At 33.7% G+C, this 9,755-nt stretch overlaps 1 non-coding gene across 1 annotated transcript; it reads left to right on the top strand.

Annotated features, from left to right (window-relative positions):
- The first annotated feature begins 8,502 nt into the window (after nucleotides 1-8,502).
- On the top strand, nucleotides 8,503-8,609 carry LOC139851161 (small nucleolar RNA R71). The gene has a single exon (XR_011760519.1). It is a non-coding gene; the product is annotated as a small nucleolar RNA R71 (small nucleolar RNA).
- The last annotated feature ends 1,146 nt before the right edge of the window (nucleotides 8,610-9,755 follow it).

Below are 9,755 nucleotides of genomic sequence, written 5' to 3' on the forward strand. Positions count from 1 at the left end.
AAAAAAATAAATAAATGATCGATTGTTTTGATTGAAGTTCTGCGACTGGTATGTGTTTGTTTATCTAGAGTATTAGTACGTGCTTGGCGATCACGTATTACTTGGTGAAGACGTTTGAATGTTTTTTGTATTTATTATTATCGTATTTATTTAACTCAAATTAAATTAGATGAATCCAGCGACTTTTATATTTGCGTTAGTGTCTATATACGTAATATTTTATTATTTTATTTATAGCATTATAAAAAAAATACAAGACTTTTTTCTCAGTTGGTCCCTCTATTATATACCCCAAATCGCTAATTTGGTCCCTTGGTTTTGAATTTGGCAATCAGCGTCCCTGAGTTATTTTGATTTGGCAATTAGCGTCCTTCCGTCAACTGGGCATCCAAATCAGACGTTAACCCTTGACATGTACCTTACATGTGAGGGTAAAATGGTATTTTTATCATCTTCTTCACTAAAAATAACATTTTAATATTTATATTAATTTATTTATATTAATTATTTTTTTATGATTACTAATAATTACTAATAATAATAAAATAAAAATAGAAAAAAAATTGATGCTCCAAGTCATAACATCGCAACCTTCAATTCCAATCACTGTTGTAAACGGCGTCCGTTGCGTCCGTTGCGACGCCCGTTGCGGCGTTTTGGTGACTAAACCGTTTCGACCCCGTCCCGTTTTCTTATAAGCCGGTCAACGGTCAAAAGTCAGGTCAAATGCAGGAAAAATTGGGTCAACGCCGGTCAAAAGTCAGAAATTCTGTTAAAATCGGTAATAAGTCGGTCAAATCAATCAAAATTGACTTAGTTTAGTATTCCATTTTGTATTATATTAACGCTAATAGCAATTATAGGTACAAATTTGTCAACGAAGATTTTTTAGCTCTAAAATACGTGTAAATATATCTTAATATATATAAAAGTCAACATTAGTCAACATCCGTTTCGACCCCGTCTCGGCCCCGTTTTTCCGTTGCGACGTTTTGAGGTCGTTACTGTTTCGGCCCCGTCTTGCGTCTTTTTCAACCTTGATTCCAATAGTTCAAAAACAAATCATCAGCTAGCAAATTAGCAATCTTTCCTTAAACCCAGTAAACTTCATCAACACTTTCAAAAACGAATTCTTTTCAAGCCACAACATAACCATCTCCGTCGCCGGAACTGTTAACGTTTCCGTCAAATCCATCCATCATCAGAAAACGGGGAAGTATCGGAAAATGGTTGGAATATAATAAAGATAGCCGATTTAGATTTCGATTATAGAAATCGAATTGATATTTGCAGGTTTCCGAATCAAGTCCTGGTGGTGGTAGAAGTTTGAGTACGTCATCAATTGGGGTCGCAACAGGTGGCGGTTTGAGAAATCAATTGTGCATACATCGGTGGTGTTGAAACATAGAACTCAGATTCGTGTATGTGTTTGTGTTGTGAGATTGAAAAGAAAAAATCTAAAATCAAACCCATCAAGTGAATTCGGTTTACAAGCTTTTGAATTGGTATTTTCGTAAGTGAATTCGGTTTATAATTCACAATTTGGATTCTAATTATATGCCTTAATTGAAATTGTAGCTTTTTGTTTCTGAAAATTTATCTCGAAAAAAGAGTGAATTCGGCAAAAACATTTCTTGGACTGACCATAATCTCATTTAACTGTTGGTATTTTATCATATGAACAGAGCTTCTAATTAGTTTTGTGTAATAAGCTCTATTTGTATATGTTTCATTTTAGTGATTGCGAGAAAGAAAGGTTGTTTATTAGCACAAAAGAAATTAAATACCTGAATGGGTCACGAACCTCATTTCACAAACCTCATGTCACTAACGAATCATTGGTTTACAGGGCATGGAAAATTGGGTGATTTGTTGAATTTTCTTAAAGAAAAGAGGAAGTAGCAGTCGTTTAGATGATGGTTTAAACATTATGGCTCGGCTAATGGTGGCTCATACTTTTACGGAGTATATTTTAATGGATCAATTTTGGGTGATGTATGTGTTTTTGATTATTGGTGATAAAAAGTGTTTTGAAGATGAAGATATTTTTGAAATATCTTTGAAAATGATGAAGGAGGTAGAGTGAGTTAAGATTTAAGGTATATTTGGTATTTAAAATAAAAAAATTATATCATATAAACATATAAATAAAAAATATATAAATTATGTTTTTTTAATTTTTTGCGCCGGTGGTCCTTCGTTTTTAGTGAACAACAGAGTAAAAAGACTATTTTACCCTCACATGCAACTCACGTGATGGGAGTTAACGTCTGATTTGGATGCCCAGTTGACGGAAGGACGCTAATTGCCAAATCAAAATAACTCAGGGACGCTGATTGCCAAATTAAAAACCGAGGGACCAAACTAGCGATTTGGGGTATAATAGAGGGACCAACTAAGCAAAAAATTCAAAATACAAGTATAAATATACTAAATAGTAGATATCTATCTATACAATTATATAAAACATGTGACAATAATTCTACATGTCACTTCCTGATTAAATTTCGTCACGTGTCTAATAGAGATCAGCCCATCTCAGTCCATGTTCACAATCCAGCCCAAGAAGGAACCCAATGAAACCCACCAAATGGAAAGTGCACAAGAGGAGAATGCTGAGATGAGCAAGATGGACGGCCATGATTAAATCAATTAGTTATAGGGAATATTATAAATAAAGGGTCATGTTAGTTTGTTAGGATATCTTGAATATTTGCAATTAAGTTGTTAGTCGCTCATTATTTGGCTTGGGCAGGAAGGTTCCCTAGTGGGATTCCTTTTCTGATTTTGTATTCAAGTTCATTATCCTTAGAATAAAAATATAACTTCCATTCACAATCATTCATTACTGTTCTTATTCATATATGCTTTTTCAATTACAAAATACAACTGCTATCAATAAAATCTCTATTAATTGGTTCCATTGCCCAACCCCAATCATCTCCACTATGGTGAATCAAGAACAACCTCCTGTTAACACCAGATTTCAGTCACGCCTTGATAATAATGGAACACAAATCACCCAATTAACAACTAAGCTAGATGATCTCACCATCTCTATTAAAACAATTCAGGAAACCCTCCAGGGACTCTCAAAAAACTTTGAACAAATGTTCAATTCATTCACTCAAAATCCAAAAACACCAATCCCAGATCCAAAATTGCATAACAATCCTACAGTGATTAACGCAGGAAGTTCTACATCTGGAACAAAGGATACGCCCATGTTTACACCAATCATTCGAGAGAACCACTTTGATGATTCATTCTTCTCTTTACCCAAGGTCAAACTTCAAATGTTTGAGGGTATTGATCCTCGTGGATGGATCACCAAGGCAGAACTCTATTTTCAAGTTCATCACACACTTGTAGAGCAAAAAATCATCCTATCTCAGATGTGTATGGAAGGAGCAGCTCTCAATTGATTCACAAACCTCTTAATCAAAAATCCAACTACCACCTGGGTGACTTTCGAATGAAGCTGATGACTCGATTTAGTGGAACGAGATTCATAAATGCTCATGAAGCACTCAGATCTCTATTTTAAGAAGGAGATATTGAAAATTATATTGAGGAATTCGAAGCACTTTCTGCCCTAATTCCTGACCAATCAAAAGATCAATCAATTGGTATGTTTTTACGTAAATTACCTGATGATATAAGAAATTGGGTACGAGCATTAAATCCGAAATCAAGTGATCAAGCCATGGATTATGCTCGCCATGTTGCCGTCGCTACTGGAAATGACGAACAGAAGAACAAGCAGCATAAATCATCTACTGGATATTCCTCTTATTCAGATTTAAAGCCCAATTTAAATTATAATAGGTCAAGCCCTTTTATTTCTCAAGTGTTCCAATATCCTACTAAACTGCAAATAGGCCCAACTACCACTCAAACACCCAGTACACTGAACAAACCTTACACCTATGGAATAGCTCACACCAAACACTTAACGAACCATGAATGAGATGAACGGAGACGTAAAGGATTATGCTTCAGTTGTGGCTCACCATACTTGCCACAACACAAATGCCCGGAGGGTTAATTACGAGTTCTTCTGCTTGCTGATGGGGAAGAGCTAATTTATGGAGAAGAATTTCGTTTCCTCGAAACCACCCAATTTCAAGAAAATAAAAGAGAATGTCGAGCTATGGACGTTTGTGGTAAGTGTCCTGAATCTAAAATAAACTTGAACACGATTAAATTGATGGGAGAATTATTTGGAAATCCTGATCTGATCCTTGTTGATGGTGGATCATCTCACAATTTTATATCAGAACACCTAGCTGTAACCTTTGGCTTAAAAATAGATTCAATATGCCCTCTTCAAATTCAATTTGGCAATGGTAATAATATTCTACTTAGCAAATTGTGCAAGAATATTCCGTTACACTTTGGATCGTACCATTGTGTAGTATATGCCTTGGTGTTTGATTTAGGCTCATTAGAGTTCATATTGGGAGTTGCTTGGTTGAAACCACTCGGTGATGTTGTCTTCAATTGACAGACTCAAGTTATTGGTTTCTGGGATCATATGAATTTTGTAAAGCTGCGGGGAATTAAGTAACCTACTCTGAGTTGTGTCCCCATCACAAAAGTTACCGTTACAACTCCGATTCAAACATCTCCTCCATTTGCATTTGAAACAATTTCAACAGAGGTACCTCAAAAGTGTATTCAGGGACCAATGGCTGATGCAACCACATGGGAAGATGCTCTTAGTTCTCACACACATATTCCATACTTTAGGCTTGAGGACAAGCCTTTGCTTCAAGATGTCAGTATTGATAGAGATCAGCCCATCTCAGTCCATGTTCATAATCCAGCCCAAGAAGGTGCCCAATGAAACCCACCAAATGGAAAGTGCAAAAGAGGAGAATGCTGAGATGAGCAAGATGGACGGCCAAGATTAAATCAATTAGTTATAGGGAATATTATAAATAAAGGGTCATGTTAGTTTGTTAGGATATCTTGGATATTTGCAATTAAGTTGTTAGTCGGCCATTGTTTGGCTTCGGCAGGAAGGTTCCCTAGTGGGATTCCTTTTCTGATTTTGTATTCAAGTTCATCATCCTTAGAATAAAAATATAACTTCCATTCACAATCATTCATCATTGTTCTTATTCATATATGCTTTTTCAATTACAAAATACAACTGCTATCAATCATATCTCTATTAGTGTCACTTCAATAATTTTCATCAGGTTTTCCTTTATTTAAATAATCTAATTCTATATCCTTTCCTTTTTAAATAATTAATACTTTCATTTTTTTCTCTTTCTAGAAAATAATTTCATGATTTACATAATACATATATTATAATTTACATATATTCTTATGTAATTGGAACAACTTTCAAATTATATAAAACGTTCATCTTTATTGATTAACTGATTAACAATAATATTAATAATTAAAGAATGTCACTTAAATATAATTATAAATTATAAATCATAATTATAATTATAATTATAAATTATACTTATCACTTATAATCACAATTATAAATATTAACTAAATTACCCAATTCAAATTGATTTTCTATAATTATATCGTAAATATATATTATATTTATTTACTTGCAACAACTTATTATTAATACATGTATTTACTAATTATGACAAGTCACTATACAATATCATCACTTTTGTTTGAGAACTCATTACCTTTTTTTTTAAAGGCAAGTTGTTGATATCGAATACTCACATTTGTCAGCACGCATGCACTTTCGGGCAAAAACCCGAACCGCATTACAAAGATCCGAACCTTAAACCATCCCGAAGGGCAGGTGGGTCAATCATGGGTCCTGAATACACGTCGGTAAAACCTCCCCGGGGCAATCCCGCTTCCATAAAATAAATCCCATGAATATTTTTAAGGGAATGGACTCGAACTTGAGACCTCCCCACCCCCATCCCAATACACAAGTGTAAAGGGGTGAACCACTGGACCACTGGGGTGGGTTCGAGAACTCATTACCTTACAGATGTTATATGTTGGTGGTTTACTTAAGATTTTTTTTTTTTTTTTTTTTTTGTAAATGTTGGATGATGATCATGATGTTTTGGAAATTCAGTCAACGGATTTTAAATAACATAATGATTCGATACTATTACACGAATATTTTTTCCGCTCATTAAAACTGTGAAACACACGGGCTCAAAACTCGATATTTAGATTGCAAAAACATAAATTTACAACTTTCGTGCAACTTACGGGCTCAAAACTCGATATCTATATTGTGAAAACATTTTCGTGCAACACACGGGCTCATAAAACTAGTAGATATATAAATTACAATATCTATCTATTTTATACATTATATAAAGCGCGTTGCTGGTTGAATGTTGGTTAATGGACTAACCGTCAAAGTTAAGTATGATGTTTTACCAAAGAATATATTTTGATGATGACACATACATATGCATAAGTGATGATCGACATCTTAACATAAAACACGCAAGTTCACTAATCCATACTTGATCTTGCAAATGAACAAATCAAACAAAACTTAGAATGAAAATAAAGATCACTAAAGTTACACGGTCAAAGGGACGTTGATGTTATGCGAGGTGTATATAAAATAGCTTAAATTTTACTAGGAAATACTATTAAATACGACACAATTTTACACAAGATATTTATTTATTTATTGAATGGATATACTTAAACCTTGCTACAACACTTATAGGCAGTGTACCTAATCGTACAGTAGTGTAGTTTTTAGTAAGTTCGGTTCGTTCCACAGGGAAAAAAAATCTTTAAACAAAGCTTAACGCTATATTAGTTTTATTTTATAAAAATACAAATATATATATAAGTAATGTTATTATTATAAAGGGGGGTTTTTACCGTTTAATGACCGGTTTGTCGATTTTAAAAACTTTAGTCGCAGTTAAAACCTGATGTAAAATAATAAAAATAAATATAACATAATTTAAAGCGTAAAGTAAATAACAATAATGAAATTGAGATAAATAAAAGTGCGATAAAATAAAATTGCGATAATTAAAAAGTACGATAATTAAAAGTGCAATTAAATACAATAACAATAAATAAAAGTGCGATAATTAGAAGTGCAATTAAATATAAAATAAAGGAAATTAAATATGAAATAAAATAATTATGCTTATTTAAACTTCCGTAATCATGATGTTTGACGTGTTGATTTTAGTTTTATGCCCATGGGTTAATTGTCCTTTGTCCTGGATTATTTAATATGTCCGTCTGGTTTTTGTCCATAACAGTCCATCAGTCATAAATATAAAGTGCGAGTATCCTCGTCAAATTATCCTTATACCCGAAGTTAAATATTCCAACTAATTGGGGACTTAAACTGTAACAAGATTTTAATACTTTGTTTAATAATTACACCAGGTTATCGACTGCGTGTAACCCAAGGTTTTAATACTTTGTTAACAATTATGCCAAGTGTCCTTGTACAAAATTTCACCCCTGTTTTAATAATTCTAGTGGCTATTAATCCATTCCCGTGTCAGGTTAAATGAACGATTATTCGTACATATAAATATCCCGCCCATCGTGTCCGATTGAGTGTATATGGTTATTTATAGGGACGTCCAATTGTAAATCTTTATATTAAAATTAACAAACTATCATTTAGTTAAACAAATATAAAGCCCATTAATAGCCCATAGTCTAATTTCCACAAGTGTCGTTCTTTTGTCCAAACCCCAATTATGGTACAAAGCCCAATTACCCAATTTTAGTAATTAGCCCAACATCATGATTACTTCATTTTAAATAAGCATAATAATAACTTAGCTACGAGACATTAAATTAAAAAGGTTGAACATAACTTACAATGATTAAAAATAGCGTAGCGTTACACGGACATAATTTCGATTTACACCCTTACAACATTCGCTAACATACCCTTATTATTAGGATTAGAATTAAAATTAAAATTAAAATTAAAATATAAATATAAATATTTTCGTATAGATATAGAGAGGATGGATATATGATATTTTTTTACGTCGAACTGCGCTGGCTTTTATAGGAATTTTCGTCCAGGGGAGCTCCGCGACTCACGGCATTTTTTGCCTTCAAACTTCGCGAGTCGCGGAGTTTGTTTTTACAGCTCACCCAGCTTTGGCTCTTTGTTTGCCGACGATTTTTAAATATATTATAATATATATATTAATTTTAAGAATTAATTATATATTATATTATATTCATGTGCATAGTTGACTTGTAATTTTTAGTCCGTTGCGTCGAGCGTTGAGAGTTGACTCTAGTCCCGGTCCCGGATTTTCGAACGTCCTTGCGTACAATTTAATATCTTGTACTTTGCGTTTTGAATCTTGTACTCTTGTAATTTCGAGACGTTTCTTATCAATAATTGGAACCTCAATCATTTTGTAAGCATCAGTTTCGGTTTTCTTCATAATAGAACCACCAGCTGCTATATCGATGTCTTTCCTTGTAGTGATGTCGCATCCTTGGTAGAATATTTGTACTATTTGACAGGTGTCTAAACCATGTTGCGGACATCCTCTTAATAACTTTCCAAATCTTGTCCATGCCTCATATAGAGTTTCATTCGGTTTCTGTGTGAACGTAAAAATTTCTCCTTGAAGTCTTACGGCTTTAGATACAGGAAAGAATTGTTTAAGAAATTTTTCAACTAAAACATCCCATGTATCAATCGCCCCTTCAGGTAACGATTCCAACCAATCTTTGGCTTCTCCCTTTAAAGTCCAGGGAAATAACATGAGATATATCTGTTCATCCTCAACTTCTCTTATTTTAAATAGTGTGCAGATCCTATTAAAGGTACGAAGATGTTCGTTTGGATCTTCCTTCGGCGCACCACTAAATTGCCATTGATTAGTCACCATATGTAGAATTTGTCCTTTGATTTCATAATCTGGCGCACTAATGTCTGTATGAGTAATTGCGTGACCTTGGCCAGTGCGTTTAGCTCTCATTCGGTCTTCCATACTTAAAGGTTCCAGATTCTCCATAATTGAATTTGTTGAATCGGAATCACTAGAGGATTCTGATTTAATGGTTCGTTCCTCAACAATCTCTGTTTGAATGATTGGTGGTTCCGGAGGAAAAATTAATGGTTCAGGATCTATGAATTGTCCCTGAATATTCTCCGGATTCTCAATTGTGAGGTCGGGTTCAAAAAATGGATTATCGGAAATTTGAACTGGAGTACTTGGTCGACTGGATGACGATTCTAAAGAAAAATCAACGGCAGTAATATTTGCTAGATGTCTTGATCTAGTTACAGGTGGTGAACGTACAAAAGGTGGTGAACGTCTTGCTCGGTGCATTCACTGAATATCATATTAGTTTTTAAAAGGAAAGAAAAATTATATAAGTTATCCAATTAATAGACTTTTCTGATTTTGCCCACGTTTCAAATAGCCAAAAGATGCAGCAGAGGGGCAGGATTCGTTTGGTCTCAATATAATTGAGGACTGTTTGGCTCCAATAACCCGGTCCACGTACAAATCCAACTATTACTACGAACCAGAAAATTTTGATATCTATCAATTTAACCACTTAAAATAAATTTTCGTAATTTTAAGAAATTTAGATAAGAAGTAGAGAAAATTCTAAGTCCTAAAAACTAGAATAGCGAGAAATAAGAAAGAAAAAGAGCGCGTCGAAAAAGAAAAGGGTTGAAAAATAAAAGGCGTCGAAAAATAAGAAATAATAAAAAAAAAATGACTTATAGAACTTAAAAACACTCGACTAACCCAACCTTATTACTA

Source organism: Rutidosis leptorrhynchoides, chromosome 5, assembly GCF_046630445.1.
Source record: "Rutidosis leptorrhynchoides isolate AG116_Rl617_1_P2 chromosome 5, CSIRO_AGI_Rlap_v1, whole genome shotgun sequence".
NCBI classification, from domain to species: Eukaryota; Viridiplantae; Streptophyta; class Magnoliopsida; order Asterales; family Asteraceae; genus Rutidosis; species Rutidosis leptorrhynchoides.